General features: G+C 45.1%; 2 protein-coding genes across 4 annotated transcripts in view; one reads left to right on the top strand and one right to left on the bottom strand.

The window, feature by feature from the left end:
- FAM163B (family with sequence similarity 163 member B) overlaps positions 1 to 22,713 on the bottom strand; it is a 48,867-nt gene extending 26,154 nt beyond the window's left edge. For 2 of the 3 annotated variants that reach the window (XM_081847311.1, XM_081847313.1), the window contains exon 1: positions 22,185 to 22,478. The gene's annotated coding sequence lies outside the window, so the exon portion shown is untranslated. The other variant, XM_081847312.1, reaches the window with a different exon arrangement.
- A 1,317-nt stretch (positions 22,714 to 24,030) lies between these two features.
- Positions 24,031 to 24,657, top strand: part of DBH (dopamine beta-hydroxylase) — a 35,997-nt gene continuing 35,370 nt past the window's right edge. The window contains exon 1 of the mRNA XM_081847078.1: positions 24,031 to 24,046. The gene's annotated coding sequence lies outside the window, so the exon portion shown is untranslated. The remainder of the gene's footprint in view (positions 24,047 to 24,657) is intronic.

The raw sequence follows: 24,657 nt of genomic DNA, 5'->3' as shown, positions 1-24,657 counted from the left end.
CTGCAGCAGATCCCCCCGCCATCCGTAGGCATTCGCTCCATAACACGCACAGATATTTCCCCTTACTTTCTAGGAGGAAAAAAGTGAGTGTTATGGTGCAAAAAATCCAAACACCACTTGTGTGGGATCCAATAAAAACTGCATTTCTTATTTGCTGCAACATGGGAAGCTGCCTTATATTGAGTAGGACCATTGGCCCATCTTGCATGGTATTGTCAACACTGATTGGCGGCAGCAGGTCTCCATGGTTTCAGGTAGGGGACATTCCCAGTCCTGCCAGGAGATGCCACCAGGGGCTGAAGCCAGGACCTCCTGCATCCAAAGCAGATGCTCTAACACTGAGCTGCAGCCTTTCCTCTAAAAGAAGACACAAGATTCCAGTCCTCATGGTTCTGAATAAATGAGCATGGCCGGAATTAAATAGGAACATGGAAAGTTGCGTAATGCTGAGTCAGACCCTTGGTCTGTCTAGCTCAGTATGCGCTAAACTGACTGGCAGTGGCTCTCCAAAGTTTCAGGCAGGGGTCTCTCCCAGCCCAACCTGGAGATGACATTGAGGACTGAAGCTAGGACGTCCTGCATGCACAGAAGATGTTCTGGCACTGAGCTATGGCCCTTCTCCATTGCACAACAGTACAATAATGGCCACATTCACAACCAAGGCTGTTCTTTACCTGCTATATGATGCCCAGTATCCAATTTGCATTCTCTGGGGCAGCACTGATTTTCTTTGGAAGGCAAAATGCTCAGCTGCACCAGAGAGCATCCTGAAGGCGTCAGCAGAAGGCTCATGAAGCTTGGAAAGAGCACCCCCTGGAGGAGGCAGGGAGAAATGCAACCCACAACCATGACCTTTTCCCACATTAAATCGCAAAAGCAAAAACTCTTTTTTGCAATGAATTTTCAGCCACTCCTGTGGAGGACATATGTGAGGTGGTGAGGAATTTGATTCAGTTCACATTTAAAGGTGAATCTACCTTATTTGCACTTTCCGAAGCCATCCGAGAACTGAAACACAGCCTTCAAAACCTGTGCATCTCCGAATTTTGCAGTGGTGTTCTTTAGCTTTAGTAACAAAAAAATGTGTATACTGGGGCAAAGTGTGTGTTAGTTGGAACCTTGTGTGCATATATTATTTGGCTCAATTTTGGTATGGAAATTTGTTCCTATTTATTTGTTCATATTTATTTTGCATCTGTTATTATACTTTGTAATGTTTTATTATAAATAAGTATATGCAAACAAACAAAAAAGAAATTCAAAGGAGCATTCATTGGAGAAAAAAACCATACAAAAATGCATTACAGTGGTACCTCGGGTTACATACGCTTCAGGTTACAGACGCTTCAGGTTACAGACTCCTCTAACCCAGAAATAATACCTTTGCTTCAGGATGAGAACAGAAATGCTCTCAGCAGCAGGAGGCCCCATTAGCTAAAGTGGTGCTTCAGGTTAAGAACAGTTTCAGGTTAAGAATGGACCTCCAGAACGAATTAAGTTCTTAACCCGAGGTACCACTGTACATTAGTGAAAACTGCATTGCCAAATATGTCTATATTAGGCAAAATTGCACACAACTAGGCATGCAGGGGTGGGGGGGGATGCCCTAAATTAAATTTCATCAAGGAGAGGTTTTTTATAATAAAAATAAAATTATAATAGCAAACTTGATGTGAAAATTCAGAGTGCAAAATTTAATATTAGAAAAATGAGGAACCGAAAGAAACTGAAATTGACAGATTTGTTCACCTCTAATCACAGTCCAAACTTGAAATCAAACTCATCTTTCTTTCTTTTTAATTACAAAAATAAGCTAAAGAGAAAACAAAAACGTGTTTTCCACCACTCCAAGGTCTATGCCCCACAGCTAAGGAGACACAGAAATAATCCTATCATTGCTTTCTGTGCCAAATATCAAGAAAGCAGCAAATCAGCCAAAATAACCCAGGAAAATAATTTGGAGCCAAAAAGGTTTGTCTCTTTCCACCCAGTTCCTTGTAATCCTACCCAGTCAATGGAGAAAGAAGCAAGGCTGCTTAGATCAATGCAGTAAGTCTTCTGGCTGGGGATCTTGCAATAAGGGAGCCAACAGATGGGGCTGCTGCCAGATCCCAAAGCATTGAGCCCAGTTCTTCACAAGGATAAAGTGCTTTATGTAGAGCTCTGATGCCCATCAACAAATCCTGCCCGCAGGGCAGAAAAGCACCACTGGGCTGCCAGCTCATGCAATCAGGATTTGGGCAAAAGGTTCCACTTGTCCAGCAGCAGCAACTAACAGATGCTCCTGGAAGATGGTGAGCATGAGATATCTGAGATGGCCACCTCTTAACATGTGCCCTTAGCATAATATACTCAGAGGTAGACTGCTCCTGTACATGGGAGTTTCACTGAACAATCGGAATTGAAAGTCCTCTTCGCCCATTCGGATTAAACAAAAAGAAGAAGGTAGTGATGCTCTTGTGTTAAAAAGCTCAGCAGCAGTACAAATAACTTTGGAGTGTATCTAGCTAAGCACTACTTAAGAGTACACCCATTGATAGTAACACACCTAAATATTGTCCTGCCCATTACTTTCAAAGGGTCTACTGTGACTAACCTTTGATACAACCCTTGATACACCTTTCAAAGACTCACCCAAAACAAGGCAGCTAAGTGTTTGTCCATGCAGAGTGAGGGCGGCACTGAACGAGCTGAGCACTGCCCTTGCTCTGAATTGGCTGTAGGATTCCCATATGCTGCCAAAATCCAGTTGGCAGTGTAGAACTGTGACACCACCTGTAATCCATTGTGATCGGCTTGAAAATCCAATAGGAAACTAGAGGCCCTTATCCCAGAAGACATTGAAGCAGCAGCAGCAGCAGAACAAGGCTACAAATGATATAGGGTCCAGTGGCCACCACCAGAAGTAGCCACAGTTGGTTGCTAGTTATGGAGTCAGCAGCTCTGTCAGGAGCAGATGGGTGAATACAATCTGCTGCCTGGGCCACATGGCTCAATATGGCTCCTGGTATTGTTAGGCTCTCCACCAGACCCACTGTGTTGTGTGTGGCCCCTTTGTCCAGTGATTGGGCTCAACCCAAAATGACCTCGCCTGCAATTACCAGAGCGCAACCCCAGGAACAATGGAGACCAGCATAAATTCATTTGTCCAGAAAGGTTGCAATAGAATGTGGACTTTAGTATATCGTGCAGCTCCCAAGAACATCCCTGCTGGATCATGACAGTGCGCTATCTAATCCAGCATCCTCTTTTCACAGTGGCCCACCAGATGGTCACGGGAAACTCACAAGCAGCATCTGAGTGCAACAGAGTGCCATTCTAAGAGAACAAGGTGAATTCATGGTGAGCTCTGGCACCTCTTTTTCTAGAAAAATGTTTTCCAGCCAGTAAGAGTTGTTTGACAGAGGAAAAACTACCTCAGAAGGTGATGGACTCTCCTTCGCTGGAGGTTTTTAAACAGAGGTTGGATGGCCATCTGTCATGGATTTTTTTGCTGTGATTCCTGCATTACAGGGGGGTAGACTAGATGACCCTTGCAGCCCCCCTTCCAACTCTACAATACTCCAGCCACCCACACAATTTATAACCTATCAGGTTGAGCTCAGAGCCACACAGCCAAGCACTGTGGCTTACCTGGGACCTAATCATCATCATCATCATCATCATCATCAAACACCCTTTTGGGTGGTTATTGAACCCACAGATGGGCTTCTCTTTAGAGCTGGTGGTGTCAGATATTTGGCAAACCTGGCTTAAGAGCAGGAGCTGAGGCTTGCAAATACAAACCTTCCCTCAAAAACACACACACACAGAGAGAGAGAGAGAGAGAGAGAGAGAGAGAGAGAGAGAGCGAGCAGAGGACCCCAGTAAGCTCACTTTTGATTTCCAAAGAATGGCACCTGGTGGCAATTTGGTGCAGAGCTAAAACAGATCCTGGTGCATTATGGGAGGAGCCTGGGATATCCGCTGGACTCTTGAATTCACCACCCTCCTTTTGGGAACTCACAGGTTCCAAACCGGCATCATCAAGCTTCTGCCCATTCTGCTGCAATATAAACGCTGAATTTTTTAGCACCGAGGTGGGGTATTAAAAATCTAGCTGAGGAATTTAATTCCTTTCTCTCCTCCCCCACCCCCTGGCAATCCAAACAATCATCCATTGCATAAGTATCAGGGAATTATTTCCATATTTCAGGCGTTAATCCACACCACATGCATAATCTGCCTACGCTCTTTAAAATAAAGATAGGCCTGGTTGTATTTGGATGGTGGAGAGGGGGTGGAATATATTCTCCCCCCCCAAAAAAAAAACAGAGAGGGGGAAAGAAAGCACTGTTTAATCAGTCCTGGAATTAATATTAAAATCGCTCTAGACATTAGCAGCCAAAGATGCTGCATTTCCAGCAACAGATAATCTACAGCGATTGTAGCTAAAAATGTGAAAGAAAATATGGAGGTGAAAAGGATTCACATTCCTCAGATTAATCCTATTCGGCCCTGCTAATAGGTACCTGGTCCTGCTAGCCCTGCAGAATATCACAAAAGAAATGTATGGAACATCCAAAGCCCCGCCCCCTCCAAGGAGGCAGAAAATGCAGAACTAATGAGATTTAATGGTAACTTGCATTATTTTTTATTTTGCAATTCTCCATTTTCGCATCTAGGCAACATGGGGAGAGAGCAATTCAGCTGTCTGCTGGGGCTCCCTCACAATGTAATCTGCAGGAGAGCAGGCAGGGAGCGCATAAAACCTTAATTATTCAAAGTACACTGGGAGAGAGGAACAAAGGGGAGAGGAAGAGGGGAGGGGGTGGAACGGCATGAAGAGTCAAGCAGGAACGGGGGGCGGGGAGAGAGAGACACCTACGTTTTGAGAGTCTGCAGGAAAAATATAACGTGGGTGCAGTACACTCGTTTATGTCCTTAAAATACGTATATGCCGTCCAACAAGAAAAGCTTAAACTTAAGAATTAGAGTCCAGTGCTATGGAGAGCAAGACCTGTTGAAAATTGTGGGCATGGCTCTAAGACTGCAACATTCCTCAGATGAAAACAGGGACATTTCTTACTCCCCACCCTCAATTCACCCTCCAGGACACCCAGTTTTTGCACACCCATGCACACACCCCTACCCCCTACAGAGCGCCATCAACACAACAGCAACACAGCACACATGCCCTCCACCGTCCTGCAAAAACCCCTTAATCCTTAATTCTTTGGTAGATTTACAAAAAGAAAAACACACAAATAAATAGATTTTAGAAAGGGGGAAAATTAGACATGGACACACAGATGTCTATCTCTATCTATCTATCTATCTATCTATCTATCTATCTATCGTCTATCTATCTATCTATCATCTATCTATCTATCTATCTATCGTCTGTCTGTCTATCTATCATCTATCTATCTATCATCATTATCTATCTATCATCTATCTATCTATCTATCTATCATCTATCTATCTATCTATCTATCTATCTATCATCTATCATCTATCTATCTATATCCATCTATCATCTATCAATCTATCATCTGTCTATCTATATCATCTATCTATATCCCTTGTCCTCCGCTCCACTCCCTGTTTTTTCCCACCCAGGGTGGCTCTGCCCTTTCCCTGCACCTCAGAGCTGGTGTGTCACTCAGGGCTGAGTCTTGGTGGTAGCAGCCTCTCCTTCTCCTTGCCCGCAGTGGCAGCCATGGAGAGGCCATGGAGTGACAACAAGATGCTCCCTTGCAGCTGCCACCGCTGCTGCCACCATCATTGCTTGGGACAAGTGCCAGCTCTTCCTCCCTGAGCTCAGTGGCACTGGCAGGGGAAATTGCGACAAAAGTCCGGATGGCTTTCATAATTCTGGGGCTGTCCCTGGAAAATCACTTGGGGGGTATGCTTTTCTATGGGTATACTTGGAGTAGAACATAGTTGGATACAGTCCTAAAGGCATAATGTGGTCAGGTGATGTTTTCACCCTAAGGGCTGCATTCTCTTCCAGACAAGTTTCCATAAGCCAGTGAGTGAGGCCAAAGGGGAAAGTGGGTTGGAGCAAGAACCTAGCAGTATGAAAGCATACCAACACAAGTAGATAAATAGGTACCACTGCGGCAGGAAGGTAACTGATATTTCCGTGAACTCTGGCTTCCTTCACAGTGTCCCATTGTGCCAGAAGCGGTTTAGTCATGCTGGCCACATGACCCGGAAAGCTGTCTGTGGTCAAACTCGCCTGATAGCGAGATGAGCGCCACAACCCCATAGTCGCATTTGACTGGATTTAACTGTGTGTGTGTGTGTGTGTGTGTGTGTGTCCAGAAACAGCATTCATGTCTCTTTTCAAGAGCATTGTGGACTTTGAACTCTGACAAATATGAAAGATCAGAAAAGAGAAAAGCTTATTTGTGTTGATGAGGAAATGAGAGTTTGTTTGTTTCAAATTAGACCCAATATAAATGAGATTACCCGGCAAAAGCAAGCTCACACCTCTCACTGAATCTGTATACATACTTAAGGGTTGTTTATAACTGTATTTTAGGAATGATTCATGTTCTTATGTAGCTGCATTGTTTTATATTTTCTCTATTCCCATGATCATACTACAAAGTACTTGTGTTCTATGTTATAAATCAAGCACTGCTAGGAGATGTTTCTTTTTGTTTTCCAGTGTATGTCTTATCAGTGTGGCATGAGCAAGTTTTTATTCTGAAAACATGCCCCAGAGGAAAAAAGCTTGAGAACCACTGGCCCAGTGTAGGTTTATTCCTTTTTCTCTCGACACCTCCTGCCACTCCACAAATAATAGTCGCTCCTTCTGTTGTTGTTTTAAAGTTTTGAGGGAAGACTTAAAGCTTTTAAGAACATCAAATTATTCCCCTGCTAAGGTTTTGCTCCTGACTTTTGTGTGCGTCCCCCCCCCCAAAAAAATACAAAAGACGTAGCCTGGTTGCTGGATCAGGCCAAAGGGGCCCATCTAGTCCAGCATCCTGTCCTCACAGTGGCCAAGCAGAGGGAAGCACACAAGCAGGACCTGAGTGCAATAATACTCTCCAGTTGTTGTTCCTCATTATCTGGGATTCAGAGGTAGACTGTTCCTGGCTATGGAGGTTCTGATATGGAAATAGACTCTATAAGAAGAGCCCTGCTGGATCAGATGCCTGTGAAAGGCCTGCAAGCAACCTGAGCAAAAGAGAATCTCCCTTCCTATGATTCCCAGGAGCTGGTCTTTAGAGGCATATTGCCTCTGGCAGCGGAAGTAGAACATGAGGAGAACCTTGTTGGATCAGGCAAAATGGGGTCCATCTAGTCCAGCCTCCTGTCCTCATAATGGCCAGCCAGACGCCCTGACGAGAGGTCTGCAAGCAGGACCCAAGTGCAACAGCAACTCTCCCCCCCCCCTGCTTTTTCTAGTGCAGTTATTTCGTGTGAAGCGATTCCCACACCCAAAAAACTGCAGGTGGTTTCCATAGATACAGCTTGAAGCTGTTTTGAGAGAGAGAGAGGTCCCTACTCAACCTGTGTAATGGCAAGTGAGATGGGTTTTCAGGAGGATGATAACAGTAATGATTCCCTCTTCCCCAACTGAGCTAATTTGACTGAAGTATTCTGAACAAAACAGAAGGGAACCAGGGAGACGTTTGTTTGGAAACCTGCAGGCATATCCAGAAGCTCTCACAATTATCCCACTTCTTTCTTTCTCTCTCTCTCTCTCCCCACCCCACAAGGTGAGAACAGAAAGAAGAGGCAAGACTTCTCCAAGAGATCTTTGGTTTAATTGGCCGTTACTGCCTGTTTGCTGAGCAGACAGGCCGTTACTGCCTGTTTGCTGAGCCTAGCAAACTGAGCCTAGGACTTGCCGATCAGAAGGTCAGCAGTTCGAATCCCCGTGATGGGGTGAGCTCCCGTTGCTCAGTCCCTGCTCCTGCCAACCTAGCAGTTCAAAAGCACGTCAAAGTGCAAGTAGATGAATAGGTACCACTCCGGCGGGAAGGGAAATGGCGTTTCCGTGCGCTGCTCTGGTTCGCCAGAAGCGGCTTAGTCATGCTGGCCACATGACCCGGAAGCTGTACGCCGGCTCCCTCGGCCAGTAAAGCGAGATGAGCGCTGCAACCCCAGAGTCAGCCACGACTGGACCTAATGGTCAGGGTTCCCTTTACCTTTACCTTCACTAGCTCCCTTGAACCACAGGCAATGGAACAAAATGTAGCAGATAGATTCAGAACCCTATTTTACATTTCAGGTTCAAATCCTGGCTCAGCTGCTCCACCATCATTCAAAGGAAAGGTGCTCATGGGAGGAAGCGCAAAGGGGTGCTGCATTACAACATCAAGCGTAGTTAAGTACTGGGGAAAGAGCTGGCACACCATTTCCAGGACCATATTCTGCCTTTCAATTTCAAAGCTCCATCTTGTCCCCTCCCCAGCTATTTCTGGGTGAGGGGAGGGTATGGTGCAACGTTATATATCATATACCTCGTTTCAAAAAAAGAAAAAAAAGAAAAAAAAGGTGCGCTGGTTGCCAGTTCATATCTGGGCCTGATTCAAGGTGCTCATGTATTTAAAGCCCTAACTGACTCAGGCTCAAATATCTGAAAGACTGCCTCCTTCCCTACAGACGACTCTCTTGGGTGTTGGCAGGAAAGACTCCATCCCATGGAGAAAGCCCATGTGCTACGTTCTGTAGCATGGATTTTTCCTTTTTCACAGCTGTTGCTCACAACTGGAAGCAGCTAAAGCCAACAGAGGCTCTGCGCAGCACACAATGCACGGCACACGATTGACTCCATTGTTAAATGCAATCAGACCTGGCGTTGGCCTGGTTGTGTCATGGACAAGCTGTGGGGAGCAGATGGAGATGACTCAGGAATAGGAAACCTGAGGCTAGTTGCCAGGGCTGATCAGAAAGGCAGGGCCAGAGGTCAGGCTAGGTCACCACATGAACAAACACCTCAAGAGCTAGCACTGTGGCACAGGGATAAGTAAAGGTAAAGGGAACCCTGACCATTAGGTCCAGTCGTGGCCGACTCTGGGGTTGTGGCGCTCATCTCGCTTTATTGGCCAGGGGAGCCGGCGTACAGCTTGGGCTAGCATGACTAAGCCACTTCTGGCGAACCAGAGCAGCACACAGAAACACTGTTTACCTTCCCGCTGCAGCGGTACCTATTTACAGTATCTACTTGCACTTTGACGTGCTTTTGAACTGCTAGGTTGGCAGGAGCAGGGACCGAGCAACAGGAGCGCACATGTTTTGCGGGGATTCGAACCACCAACCTTCTGATCGGCAAGTCCTAGGCTCTGTGGTTGAACCCACAGCGCCACCTGCGTCCCGTGGCACAGGGATGGAGAATCTCTAATGTGTAACGTGTGTGGCATCTTGAGCCAACCTTTTCCTCCAAAGAGCTCAATGTAACATGTGTAGATCTCCTTCCCATCATCTCCCTATTAACTTCACAACAAATTTGTGAGGTAGGTTAGGCTGAGATGCAGTGACCAGCCCAATCACCTTGTGAGCTTCATGGCTGAGTTGGGGGGATTTGAACCCCAGTCTCTCAGCTCCTAGCCTAAACCACACCAGCTCTCAAATCTTGAGGGAGAACCTGGATGTGAACCAGAGATCTCTGCCTGGCCCTCAGAACTCTCCTTAAGCCACACCCAACACAGGCCCCGTTTCACACCCTTGAGTGTTTTTGCTGGGCCAAAATGTGTCATTGAACTCTGATCATGCCATTCCTCAACCTGGAATGGTTGCATTAGTTTGTGAAGGTGTTTTTTGTTTTGTTTTTTAAGTCCACATGAAAATTCTGAGATATTTCAGTGCTTATTATTATTATTATTATTATTATTATTATTACTACCTTCCCTTCACTAACTACAATTTAATAATTCAGTATTCAGTTGAAATGAACTTACAGTCATAGCAATATGCATTACCATACACAATTTTGCCTAACAACACAGCTTTGAAAGCAGTTTTCTCCAACAAAATGCATTTCCATATGTTATTTCTCCACAATAAACACATGGGCTGCATACTTCACAACATTATCTTTAAATAACATTTAATGCACACTGAACTCAGGGCTTTTCCCACTTAGTCCACACACAATCTGGGCCTGTTGCAGATTTTATGCCACTGAAAAACACCTTTTCATCAACTACTTTCATTCCCAAAATATAAAAAGGTCAGTGCAGATTGATTCAGCACTACTTTACAGTGTGTTCATTTGAAAATGGATGGAGGTGGTCCCAGCAGTGGGGAGGCATGTCCAAACCTGCCCCATGACATTGTAGGTGGGTGTCCCCCCAGAGTGGCAATCAACACTTCCTACTGCATTCACCTGGAGCATATATGCAGGGAGTGAAAGACATGGCTAACCAAATAAAGGGGAGGGTTTTCAAATGTATACAAAGGAACCACACCAACCCTTGTGGATGGCATGATCGAGACTCTATCTAGACTGAAAGCAGCATGCTAAGGATGAGCATGAATGATTCTGGATTGAGAAAAATTACTTCTTTGCACTACGAATGGGTACCTTTGTACACAGCCACCTTTGTCTGCATTTTCTGGCTGGTAACCTGCATCACGAGTGAGAGAACTGAAGATTTTGAAGGACAGCTTGCATGTTCAGTTTGCATGCTGGTTTGAGAAGTGCAAATGTGATGGGTTTATAATGAAATAGATGCACAAACATTGGATGGGGGATCCTAGCAGTGGCAGACTTTTGGCTCTCAAATTTCCATGCTGCCCTGTGCAGTGCTAAAATTTGGTGCTCACCACCTCTCGTGCTCCATTCTACAGCATTCTTTTGGCTCTCCCTGCAGTGAAGCACCCAGGGCAACTGCACCAGTCATGCCACTAAAATGACCTCTGCCCCAAGTTTGATGTGAAAAGGATCTAGGGTTTCTTAATAGATCACAGGCTTCATATAAGTCAACAGTGTGATGCAGCAGCAGCAGCAGCAGCAGCAGCAAGAAGAAGAAGGAGGAAGAGGAGGAGGAGGAGGAGGAGGAGGAGGAGGAGGAGGAGATGCTAATGCATTTCTAGGCTGCACCAGCAAAAGTGTAGTATCCGCATCAACAGAAAAAAATATTGTCAACCTATTCTACCTAGGTCAGGCTCTACCTGGAGTTCTGTGTTCCATTCTGGGCACTGGAATTTAAGAAGGATATCAATAAGCTGGATGGTTTGCAGAGGACGGTGACCAAGATGATTAAGGGACTGGAAACCAAGCCTTATGAGGAACAGCTGAAGGAGTTGGGCAGTGATATTTTTCTAAAAAAAAGAGGTGCTGGAACTCACCACAAACACCTCCCATGTTCTCTTATAATGGCAATGGTGCCCACCTGAATTTTGATGAGTTCCAGCAGAAAAAAAAGCCCTGGAGATCGGTATGTTTAGCCTGCACAAGAGAAGACTGAGATGCGATATGATAGCCATCTTCGTTTATCTAAAGGACTGTCACGTGGAAGATGCAGCAAGCTTGTGTCCTGCTGTTCCAGAGGGTAGGATCCCAAACAATGGATCTGAATTGCAAGAAAAAAAATTCAAATTAAACATTAGGAAAAAACTTTCTAACTGTAAGAGCTGTTTGACAGTGCAATGGACTCCCTCGCAAGGTTGTGGACTCTCCTTCATTGGAGGTTTTGAAACAGAGCTTAGTTGGCCATCTGTGAGAGATTCTTTATCTGTGATTCCTGAATTGTGTGTGTGTGTGTGTGTGTGTGTGTGTGTGTGACCCTTGAGGTCTCTTTCCAACTCTATGATTCTATGATGATGTGAACCAAATTTATTCCCCACCCCTGTTCTTTGCTTAATGCAAAAGACAAACAAACGGTCATTGATTTTGAAGAAATATACCCTTAATGTACTTGTTAAAAAAAAAGAAGATCATGTGCTTAAAAAACCAAAACACCTCACACCTTTTGGGAATGAGAACTTGAGAGAACCTTGAAATCAAAACACCTAAATTTAACAACTGTTCAAAGAAAAACAAGGACTCCCAGCAAGCAAGAGGTTTTGATTCCATCTGGAGAGAGAAAGAGAAAGAGAGAGATTGTTGCCAGCTTGGATTCAAGTAGCCAAAAATAGATCACAGCAGCCCCAGAATTAAAAGAAGCAGGTGGTAGAATGGGGGGGAAATTAACACATTTGAGGAAATTGCCAGCATTTTTTTGGGGGGGGGGACAAATTCTAAACACATCCAACTCCCAGCAGCTTATGAAATGTGATCAGAACATTGCTGTCTATCCCAATTTAATTTGAATGTGAAAGACTCCCAACCCATAGCTGAAAAATGTCCCATGGCCATGTATCATAGGAACAACTCGCACCTGGAGTTACACCTGGAACTAGTAACCAATGATATTGACAGCAAAGGTGTTTCCACAGGTGAGATTTCAAGGGGGTTCGAGAATATTTGCAAACTTTCCATGGGTGGAAAAAGAAGTGGAGTTGCCAGACTGAAGAATTGGATGATGCCTTTCTACAGCAGATTGCCAAACTTTCTAGAAGGAGAGATATAGCAGTCATGGGAGATTTCAACTACTCTGATATTACTCCATTGCCACAATTTCATTGAATTCAATGAATTCAAATCTCCAGGGCTTGATCAGCTGCAAGGTTACCAAAGGAAACTGTGGATGTAATCTCAGAGCCTTTGTCTATAATCTTTGATAATTCTTGGAGAACAGGTGAGGTCCCTACAAACTGGAGGCAGACAGTGTTGTCCTCATCCTCAAAAAGAGCAGGGTGGGGGAAAAGACTCAGGTAACTACCAATCTGTGAGCTTGACATCGATACCAGGAGAGATTCTGGTATCATAATTAAACAGTCAGTCTGTGAGCACTTAGAAAAGGATGTTGTGATTACAAGGACCCTGCATGGCTTTCTCAAAAACAAATTTCTTTATTTTGATAGAGTTACACATTTGGTAGATAAGGGGAATACTGTGGATGTAGTGTATCTTGATTTCAGTAAGGCTTTTGACAAAGTCTTCTATGATATACAGTGGTACCTCGGGTTAAGAACTTAATTCGTTCTGGAGGTCTGTTCTTAACCTGAAACTGTTCTTAACCTGAGGTACCACTTTAGCTAATGGGGCCTCCTGCTGCTGCCGCACCGCTGCCACTCGATTTCTGTTCTCATCCTGAAGCAAAGTTCTTAACCTAAGGTACTATTTCTGGGTTAGCGGAGTCGGTAACCTGAAGCGTATGTAACCTGAAGTGTCTGTAACCCGAGGTACCACTGTACTTGTGGAGAACTGGTAAAATGTGGGCTGGACAAGGTAAGTTTCTGTTAGTAAGAGCTGTTTGACAGAGGCAGGCTCTCCTTCACTGGAGGTTTCTAAGCAGAAGTTGGATGGCCGTCATGGATGCTTTAGTTAAGATTCTTTATTGCAGGGGCTTGAAATAAATGGCTCTCTGGGTCCCTTCCAACTTTAGACCTCTATGATTCTATGCTCTCACTATTTGATCATTCTTTTCTGGGGCTACAGAGGAGGAAGTCATTCCAAGGACTTACAGTAATATGAAAATAAGACAAAAACTCCCCACATGCTGACACATAGCCCTTCTGAGCATGGCTTTTAATTTATTCACAAAATAACCCTGTGAGGTAGTTTAGTCTGAGAGGCAGTGACTGCCCCGAGGTCACCCAGTGAGCTTCGTGACTGAATGGGGAGTTGAACCCTGATCTCCTGCTTCCTAATCCAAGACTTTAAACCACTACAACACACTGGTTCTAGATTTTCTCACTTTTGGAAAAGGCTGCTCTTAGGTTCACTTTCCCAGCTGCCTCAGAATCAAAGAGTCAAGGAGTAGTCCAAGGAATACATCCCTAGAAATAAATGGAGGAATGCTAGTCCAAACAACCATCATATGGAGAATCTCTATTTTGTATCTATTTGCAGTTACCATATGCCATGTTTTCTCATGCATGCTTTGCGTAATTTTTTTTATAACTTTCATAAAATTCATACAAGATACAGTTATGACCAGCACTTACTCAGGGTTCGATTCTCTTGGAATGAAGGTCAAAAGAAGCTGTGGTGCCATTAGGATATATGGTTTTATTTACACATATATACAACCTGAGCATACAATGGAAGGCCTCGCAGCATTAACACTCTGACAGATCTTGCTTCTCCATTAGTCGCAGCTTTGGATCCAGCACAGGTCTCTGTGTCTCCAGCTTCCAACCTGCTTCCAGCTCAGCTCTCACACATCATTCTGGCTATTGTTCTCCTGGAGGGCATTATCACTTAGTTGCAACCTAACTCAGTCTTTTGGGATGCTGATGAGAACTCTTAAGTGGCCAGCTAAAGTCACTGTCTTGCAAAGAAACATTTCTGACCAGTTCAGTAAGCTGCTCTCTTTAATTCTAACCCTACTTGGTACAGGACCCCAAGAATTGGAGGGAATTCAGAGCATCACCTAGACTGACTGCCCTAACCATAACAAACTGAAACAGCCTCTGAGACTTCGCCATGTGCCAGTAGCTCATTAGCACTGTAGCCATTGGTACTACCATTTCTCTGTTCTGTTCCAGCCTTGCATTTTCCTAATCAGTCTCCCTACCATGAGAGTGTAACTTACCAGCTCCTGATTTGGAAGGAGGAGTTGCCCACTGTATCTCTGCCGAGTAACTGGCCCAGTTGTCACCCCTTCCAACCAGGCTCTACTTGGGACAGGTTAATTGTGCTCAGTCTCTGCATTAGGTATGCTGGATCCTTCAGTTACTCCCAGCGCAGAGACTTGGGAGTGCAATCTGCCTGCAAAGGAGACTTCCTGCATCCCTAATGAGCCGCTGGCCTGACTCACCTCTGTCCAGTCAAGAAGCAGACTTATGCAAAAATACCCAAAAGGTATTTCTCTGTCTCTGAAGGCAGACAAAGCTCACCCTTCTACATTATAAAAGTAAACATTTTCAGGAATAAGGGTGAAATGTGCTTAAAACAGGGGCTGCCCTCTCTAACACAGTGGAGTAAACTATTCACACGCTTCAGTTCAGCAGCAGAAGACCTCCAAATCAAGCCCTGTTTAACAAGTTGCAAGAATTTCGAAATCTATTTCATCCTAGCATTTATTCAAACAAGACAATTGCATAAACAGTATTTACCGCAATATGTACTGAGCCATGATAAACTAAGGTTAGTGTGCTGGAAACACAGACAAATGCAGTATTGCTCTTTCACCTCTTTGCTTCTGCATCAAATTAATTATATTTCTGGAGTCTGAAACAACCAGCCATGAAATAATGAATCAGTGTCAGAAATCCCGTAATTGCTCCCCTCACTTAAAGGATCACACCGACCTGTTTCCAGTTCCTCACTCCCATTAACGAATCTACTTCAGAGGCCCAGCATGTGGGAATGCTAAAGCTTTAATTACAGCTGCATGGCCTTAATTTATTTCAGCAATTAACATCCCGGGTCAAACTCACTCTCAGCTCGGTTCGAGAGAGATAACTAAAAACACCAAAGTGGTTCCTTTTTGAGCAATTGTGGTTAACTCTGGAGCCACTTAAGCACCATCTGAAAGCACCTGTCTTTACAAAGCGTATGCAGCCACCCCATTGCTAGAGACCAAGGGGAAATGAAATTATCTACTGGACCACTCCAGCAAGCATAAGGGCGTGTCATGCATTCATGTTAATCCCACACACTCTGAGGACTCTGAATTGTTGCAAATTATCATTTCCCCCCAACCAACAGGTGTAATTCATAGCACCTCTGGGCACAGGGTGGGTTGGAGGGAGAAAATTGCATTCAGTTTGCATTTTGAAGGCAAACATACTTGATTTGTACTTTCCAAAACAACATGCAAATTGAAACGCAGCCCTCCTTAAAAATCCACTCTCCTCCCCATATTGCAGTGGTATTTTTCTACAAAAGAAGAGGTGATGGAACTCACCATGAACACTTCCCTTGTTCTCTTAGAATGGCAATGGTGCCCAACTGAGAAGTTCCAGAACTGAGTTCCTGTGAGTTCTGGCTGCAGAAAAGCCCTGAGCAAAGTAATGTGTCCCAAAATGCATATGCTAAAGCGAACTGTGTGTATAAGTGCGTATTTTTGATTGGTTAAATTTATTGCATTTATATCCCACCTTATTCTCCAAGAAGCTCAATGTGGCATACACAGTTCACCCCCCTCCAGAATTAATCCCCAGAACTCTGTGAGGTAGTTAGTTTTTGACTGACCCAAGGTCACCCAGCAAGCTTCATAGCTGAGCAAAGAATTTGAACCTGGGGGACAATCACCTTCAGCACCTTGGAGGAAAAATACAGAAATAGAATAAATAAAAATGATAACAATAAATTGCAGCCAAGCCACTGGTTGCAGTCTATCTATGGGTTGGCAACATGGTGCCCACAATTGCCAGGGCCAGGCCATGCCATTTTGTTTAGGTGGGACAGTGGCCTCCTCCCTCATTCCATACAAAGAACACAGCTGGACCAACAACTAAATCATACTTCAGTGCTTACAATGGGGCCACATCTAGGGGAGGGGAGGGAAGGGGCAGCAGGCTGGCTTAGCGGTCTCGGGAAAATAGCATGGGGTGGGGGGGTAGGTTGCCAACATCTCTTGCTTGAGGCAGTTGACTTGCTTTGCCCTAACAGTGGAATAATCCACTCTTGCTCCTCCCCTTAACAGCTATAGGCCAGAGCAGGTCATACATTCTTGACTGACACTTGTAAAAGCTCTCAGGTCAAGTCATGTCTACCAAGGAGACTCAGTAGAGACCATGTCGGAGACACTTTCCCCAATACCATCTGTTTGAAATACCATTCTGCCTCCCTCCTGTTCTCAGAAGTATCACAAGAACTGTGCATATTCTGCAGTCCCATTGATCAAAGATCAGAACAGGTGTTGTGCAAATTATTCAGTAACTCAAAACCTCCACTCAGTGCTATTTTTCTAGAAAAAGTGGTGCTGGAACTCACTGTGAACACCTGCCTGGTTCTCTTCGAATGGTAATGGCACACCCCTGAGAGGTGCTGGAATTGAGTTCTGGTGAGTTTCAGCTGGAAAAAAATGCATTTCCTCCGGTATTCCCCTCCCCAAAAGTGTGAACTCTCAGAAGACAAGGAGAAGACCTGTGTGTGTTATTCTACAACCAGGTTGGGGGGGGGAGGGGAGGCTTTTAATACCTCCCCCCATGATGCAAAATAATACATATGAGTATGGAAACTTGACATAATATGCTTAAGTGATGAAAACCATTTAATTCAGTTTGGTACAGAACTGTGATAGTTTGATTTCTCAGTCATTGTTTTAAAATTTATATACCACTTAATGCCAAAACAGACTTCTACACAGTTTGCAAAGTATAAATACCAGTTTTTCAAGCACTGAAATATAAATTTCTCTAATTAAATTGTACACAATAGAAAAATCCTATTAAAATGACAGAGCAATTAACAAAATGGGAGTCAGGTCAAGAGATCAAAGGAATGTCTGTGTAAACAGGTGAATCTTCAAAAGCTGGTGGAATGCCAATAAAGAATTATGATTTGGGCATCACACAAAGCATAAAGACCTGCAACTAGCTTCTGTGTGTGTCTACTACAAATCTTTATCAGCTTTATGTCCCTTGAGGCTGCCCACCCCAAAGAATCCTGGGAACTGTAGTTTGTGGGTGCTAAGAATTCTCTGCTTCAGATCCCTAGCTTCAACCTCTACCCCCACAAGAACTACATTTCCCCTTAAAAAGAAACCACAGATAAAAGCCATTTTAAGGCTACAGAGCAGTTTCCCATTTGTCACCACCATTTGCAATCAGACACCTCCCAACAAACTTTCTGGACCTCTTGATGGCTTGCTCCTAGTTTTGAGAGCTCTGTCCCAAACTTGCAAGCCTGTGTGTGTGGCATAGGTTAAACTATACACACAAGTGCCAAGCAAGATGGTTGTATATTTTCTAGAAAATTCTCATTCTGAAATTATCACCCAAGTATGAAAAATGGACACCCCAATGGAGACTCTGTCACAGTTCCCAGAATCCCCTCCCTACCAATATACCAGGGGCCCTTCTGCACTTTATTAGTCAGGATGTGCTCTTCAACTGACTAATCAGGGTTACCTCATGAACTGCTGGCCAGTCAGGGATGCCAACCAATCAGGGTGGTACTGGCCAAGTTGATTTCCATCAGGTTACCAGGATCAAAGGTATTGGCTCCAAATTCTTCTGGGCTCCACCCATCACTCTCCACAGGAATGGCCAAACCCCAACTCAGGGACTGGATCAGGTAAATCAAGTATTTATTTATTTTTATGACCCCACTGATTTTGATAGCATCAAAAACAACAATTAAATTAGACAGCAGGCTGGATCCCCACCCAGCTCAACACTCTAATGGTGCTGTGAAAATTCCCCTCCTTTACCAGTTGTCAGATAGGTCATCTGATGCGTAGGGAAGGGTTGATATCCTGTTTTTCAGCTGATCTGCACAATGTCCCATGTGTTTGGATGCATCATCTGAATGTCTGTGTGCATGTGCATGATTGCGGAGTCTCCATACCCACCCCTGGTATGCAGCTCTGGGGGTGGGCCAAAGGTGTACATAGACCTCAGACCAAATGAAGGTTAGCCCCCACGCCCAGATCTGCAAGGTGCCATCTTGACCGCACCTCCCAAGACTCCAAGCAGGAGAGCAGCATTTTTTATGTCAGAGTTTGGCAGCCATGGGTGCCCATTGTGATTTTTTTTTTAAAATAAACTTCTATACTGCCCTTCATCCAAAGATCACAAGGCAGTTAACAATATCAAAATGCAAAAAATACATAGCATAGTCACAAACTAAAACATTACCCACTCCCCCACCCGGTACTCTTTTAAGATGCCATAGAGAAGAGGAAAGTTTTGGTCTGGCACCTAAAGATATATAGTGAAAGCACCAAATGAGCCTTCCTGGGGTGAGCATTTCACAAATGGGGAGCCACCACAGAAAAGGCCCATTTCCATGTTGGGGCACACCAAAAGGGCCTCAGGTGATGATTGAAGGGCCTGGGATGATTCATATGGGGAGAGGCAGTCCTTGAGATACTGTGGTCTTGAGCCATTTAAGGCTTTATAGGGCAAAACCAGCACTTTGGATTAAGCCCTTTGACTGGCCACCAGTCCAGTTGAGCTAGGATTGGTGTTATGTTCTCAAACCAACTCACTCCAGGGAGCGACCTGGCTGCTGAATTCTGCACCAGCTGAGGTTTCCAAACTGTTTTCAGAGGCATCCCCATGCACAGCTCCTTACATTAATCTAACCTAGGGATCCTGGACTTCACGCTCCAAAGAGACATCACTGCCAGACTGGGGATAAAAGCAGCAACTATAGGAGAGCCAGCCAGATCAGGACGAATGTTTCTTCACAGCAGCAGAGGAGCCCAAACACTCAGAGATGTACATTGGTTGCTGATCTGCCAGGTCAAGTGCAAAGTGTTACCACAGGTATATAAAGCCCGTAGCAACTTGGGACCAATTCACCTTACCCCACATGCTCCAACTTGACCACTTCGATTTGTGGAACTGGCAGTGTTACAGGTGTCACATAATACTTATTCCACACTTGTAAGAAATTCTTCTTTCAGTTCGGTGGCACTGACTACTGATGTCTGCCAGGCATGTTTGCTGTATTATTTTTGGTGTTCATTTAAAACATTTTTGTTTACGCATGCCTATCCAGAAACATTTCTGTTGACATGTTTTAATCTATTTTTAGTTTACTGCTGTTTTTACTTTTTAAAAAAGTTTACATGTTTGATAACTCTAATATTTCTTGTAAACCACTTGGGTGTTTGTTACAATCAAGCAGTAATTAAACAGTCTAGAAGAAGTCACATAGCATCGCCCAACCCCTGCAAAAGCTTCCACTAGAAGACTCACTCAATGATTAGCCTGACTCTCAGTGAAGAGACTCTCAACAAGAACAGAGCTTAATGCAAACTGAATTTGACAGTTCTGTAACAATCGCACAGGTAGAAAAGTTCAGCCTGGTGATCTCCTCTGAAAGTATTCACTGTAAACTTGCTTTACTGCAACTTACCTTTTAAGAAATATCTATGTGTATCAGAAGTTAATGTAACTGAAGCCCTGCTGGATCAGACCATGGTTTGCAGGCGTGGTTGGTTCAATGCCTCTGGAAAGCTCACAAGCACCACACAGTGGCAAGATTCCAGCCCCTACTCCCCAAACACTTCCTTGTAACATGGCAATTCCATGGAGTTCCTGTAGCTAGCAGCTATCAAGAGAGTTCACCCTTGATGGATTTGTCAAATCCGCTTTTAAAACAATCAAGCCAGCAGTCTAGTGGCAGTAAGTTCCAGAAGCTAGTTGTGCATTGTGGGAGAAGGTAAGGCTTCCTTTTCGTCTTTACTGCTGATACAGTTCACTGGACAGAAATGTAGGAAGTTGCCTTATGCCCAATCAAATGACTGGTGCATGCAACTCAAGATTGTTTGCCTAAGCGCTGACTGGCAGTGCTTCCTCAGGGTTTCAGACAGGGAGTCTTTCCCAGCCCTATGCAAAGATCCCTGGGGTTGAAACTGGGGCCTTCTGCCTGCGAGGCATGTGCTCTGCCACTGAGCTATGAGCCTTCTACTAGAAATCAAGTAATATTCCAGTCCTCGTGGATCTTATGAACTGGTATAATTAAACAGAAACAGAAATTCAGCTACTCCAGTATTGCTGACACTGACCGGCAGCAGCTCTCCAAGGTTTCAGTCCAGAGTCCTTCCCAGCCCTACCTGGAGATGCCATTAGGGACTGAACCTGCAAGCAAAGCATATGCTGCTCTACCCACTGGGATACACAGCTCTTCCCCAAGAATTCTGGAGACAGTCTCTCCAGCTGCTTTAGTTGCCGTCTTAGTCATAATGTTACCAAAAACATTTCACTTCCTTTCCTGTAAAGATCTAGCATTTGAAACATGCAATGACCCTCTTGCTTTATGGAACAGCACAGGCAGGATGGCATGGAAATCACCACACAGGGGACGTTATCTGTTGGAGAGTGGTCCTAGAAAGCAGCGGAGTTTGTTGCTGCAAGGTTCAAGATCACCTTTTGGAGGGCATGTGGGCCTCACATTTCTTTTTCTTTTTAATGTTGGGGAGGGTCTTTAGTGGGTGCTGCACATCTCTCCTGTTGCTCTGGGAAGAGGGGGAGATTCTGCACTCTACAAGATGGTGTGGAGCTACTGGAAGTTCTATCAGGCATCCTCAATATGATCCTAGGTGACCATTTTATGTTTTTGATGGGATAGCTCAGCTAGTTACAGCATGGTGCTGATAACACCAAGGTTGCAGGTTCAATCCCTGTGTGGGACAGCTGTTTATTCCTGCATTGCAGGGGGGTGGACCTGATGATCTTCAAGGTCCCTTCCAACTCTGATTCTACGCTCTAAATCAGGACTAGGGAAACCTTTTCCTCTCCAGGTGTCACTGGACTCCCAGCTCCCTTCAGTCCCAGTCAGCCTGACCAATGGCCAGGGATGATAAGGGCTGGGATGTTGGTAACACCTGAAGAGCCACAGATGCTCCCCCCCAACACATACACTCTAAATAAAGAGAAGGCACACTAGAGAGAAACATGGCTTTGTGTCATGGCCACAACAGCCAATAGGACCTCCAAAATCAGGGATAGTGTACCTCGCAGTACTGGGTGCTGGGAACAAACTCTAAAAGGCTGTCATTTTCATGCCTTGCTTGTGAGCTTCCTCCTAGTCCTTTGCTGATTCTTGGTCAGATCCATGAATTTTCTCTAGACTGGTTTTCAAATAAATAAATAAAATGAACACAAGATGCCTTTCCAATGATAATAGGCAGCATTTCGCCAACTGTTAGGGTCAAAACTAGCTCTCCAACTTCTCAAACCGCCACCACCCATCCAATACCTTTCCCTTTTTAAACCGTGTGGGTTTGGGTATATATTGGGCATGTATTGTGGCAACAACACCTGAGCAGAGACCACCCCCACTTCTAGAGAGCATCCATTTTCTCACTCATCTTTCAGTCTCTTCAAAAGCAAGACCAGAATAAGCAAGGGATGGGGAAAGTCCCCTCCTCCAGATCCCCAAAATTACATTCAGCAGAAATGGGAAGGGGCAAAAGAGGGGGATCTTAAACAGAGAAATGACCGTAGGAAATAAAAAAATGAAAACCGTTTTCCCAGCCACCTCCTGCAAATAAATGAACAAATCTTACCTTTAAACACTGGAATTGTATTTAGAGCCCCTTATATACATATATCTCTTCCCCCCACTTTTCGTTCCTTCAGGTGAGCACCATCTCTTCCAAAGCCTTCTACCTGCGGGGCATCAGCGCTAAGATAACTGGGGGGGGAGAGAGAATGTAGAGATATACGATCCTTCCAAGACAAGGCGGTTGCGAGCTTCCTTTTTAAAATAATAGTATTAAGTCTGCTTCGGACGCAGCTGAGCTCGGTTGCCCAGCCAGGAGCTCCACTAGTCCATCACACCTGAGCCATGATGGATGACGGGCCCCCTCTCTTACCCTCTGCAGCGGGCTTTCCAAAGTTCAGGGCGGCGGGAGGGAAAGGCACAGTTCCGAGGCGCCCGGGCTCCGCTGGGGCGCCTGGGCTCCGCAGGGGCGCACAGGAGGAGGAGGAGGAGGAGACGGCGAGAAGGCAGCAGCAGCAGCCGGCTGCGCGCTTGCCCGACGCGGCGGGTGCAGGGACGCGCTGCAGCGGCTGGGCAGGCGCTGGCAGGCGAGCGAGAGCGCGCGCGCTGGTCCCGAAGAGTGAGCGAGCCCCCGCGCGCCACTCAGCTCAGAGCAGCAGCTATAGGACACGCGCTGAGAATCGCTCTGGAAATGCTCTACTGCTGGAGAGGGGACAGGATCCGCGCACCAGCAGGAGGGCGCCTTTCTAGGGTTGTTTGGATGGCTGTCCTAAAAGCAGCTGGCGCAGCTGCTATTGTTGTTGTTGTTGTTGTTGTTCCTGCCTTTTCCCCAAACTGAGATTCAAGGAAGCTTACACAAATTAAAACAACGCAGATATAATGAAAAAGCTAAAAACAAAGAAAATATAACTGTTAAAAAACAACTGAACTATGATTTTTTAAGTGTGAAAAACAATTAGATGCCCTTTCTTTTAAAAGCATTCGATTCCCAAAGGAATGTCCAAATAAAAAGGTCTCCACCTGCTTGCAGAATTCCAGCCACCCAAAGGAGAAAGGGGACAAATTCTTTCTTTTCTCCCCACCCCACCATAATTCTTCCTACATAACAACATAAGAAGAGCCTGCTGGATCAGGCCCATGGCCTATCTAGCCCACCATTCTGTGGCCAGCCAGAGGCCCACAAGCAGATTCAGGCACAAGAGCAGCCCTCTTCCCCTCCTGTGGCTTCCAGCAACTGGTATTCAGAAGTATTGCTCTTTCCAACTATGGAGGCAGAGCACAGCCATCATGGCTAGTATTCATTGATAACCTTCTCCTCCATGAATTCGTCCAATCCTCTTTTAAAGCCACCTGAGTTGGGGGTCACCACTGCCTCCTGTGGGAGTGAATGCCATAAGTTAGCTATGCATTGCACAAAGAAGTCATTTCTTTTGTCTGTCCTGAATCATCCAACATTCAGCTTCACTGAATGGCCACGAGTTCTACTTTTAGGAGAGAGGGAGAACAAAAAAACCTACCCACTTTCTCCATGCTATGCATAATATTCTGAACTTGTGGGGAAGAGACCAGTGGGCATTCCTGCTTCCTGAGAACCTTAGCTTTCATTTAAGAATGAGCCACCCCCCTAAGTTTCTAGTCTTTATGGGGTGAAGCTCTGCTTGAAAGGGAGTAGATAGTGTCTGAGAGAATGAGGTGTCCTCTTGCATCACTCCCCCTCCTGTATGTACAGCTTTTGTGTGTTTGAGTGTGTGCAGGGGTGGCCCTATGATGAGGTAGAGTGAGGCAGCTGCCTCAGGGCGCAGATGCTGAGGTGGGGGGCAGGGAGCGAACAGAGCTGTGAGTACCATGTGCCCTGCCCTGTACACCTTATGCTGGCTTGCTGCCCTTCAGTACAGTGGAAGATGCAGTCATTTCATCAGTATCGGAGTAAGATTCAGCTACAAGTCCTGTATGGGCTTTGGGGGAAAGTGCCATATTGTCCTTCGCCTCAGGCAGCAAAATGTCGTGTGTGTGTGTGTGTGTGTGTGTGAGAGAGAGAGAGAGAGAGAGAGAGAGAGAGAGAATCAGCATTGATCCCCATTTCAGTGTTTGCAAAAAACAAAAGCGTCTCTTTTCTCAGGGCTTTGCTAGTAACACCAGTTGGTTTTATTTACTGATATAATAAAAGTCCTAGGCTGTTGGCTGTGGTTTTAATACGTGTGTGTGTGTATGTGTGTCAGAGAGAGAGAGAGAGAGAGAAGATTGTAGCATAACAATGGCGGGTTGGCCTTGTATCCTGAAGGTCCCTTGCCTGAAACAACCAGTCAGTACAGACAATACTGAGCTAATGGTCTGGTTCAATATGAGGCAGCTTCCCATGTTATAACCCTCCAATCAACTAATAAGTCTTAAGGGCTCCTTGGTTTCCTATGCTCCACCTTGATTGCTGAGATCCTCTGAGTGTGGGATATTTATTTGGGTGTGTCAAACCAACAATTCATGTTTTGCTAGATAGGCACACGATAGGAGATGAAGCACACAGAGTTTTCCTGTAAACT

This window comes from Podarcis erhardii (genome assembly GCF_964252035.2).
Source record: "Podarcis erhardii genome assembly, chromosome: Z".
Taxonomy (NCBI): domain Eukaryota; kingdom Metazoa; phylum Chordata; class Lepidosauria; order Squamata; family Lacertidae; genus Podarcis; species Podarcis erhardii.
The sequence above is the reverse complement of the archived record's forward strand: the minus strand, read 5'-3'. Positions and strand labels throughout refer to the sequence as shown.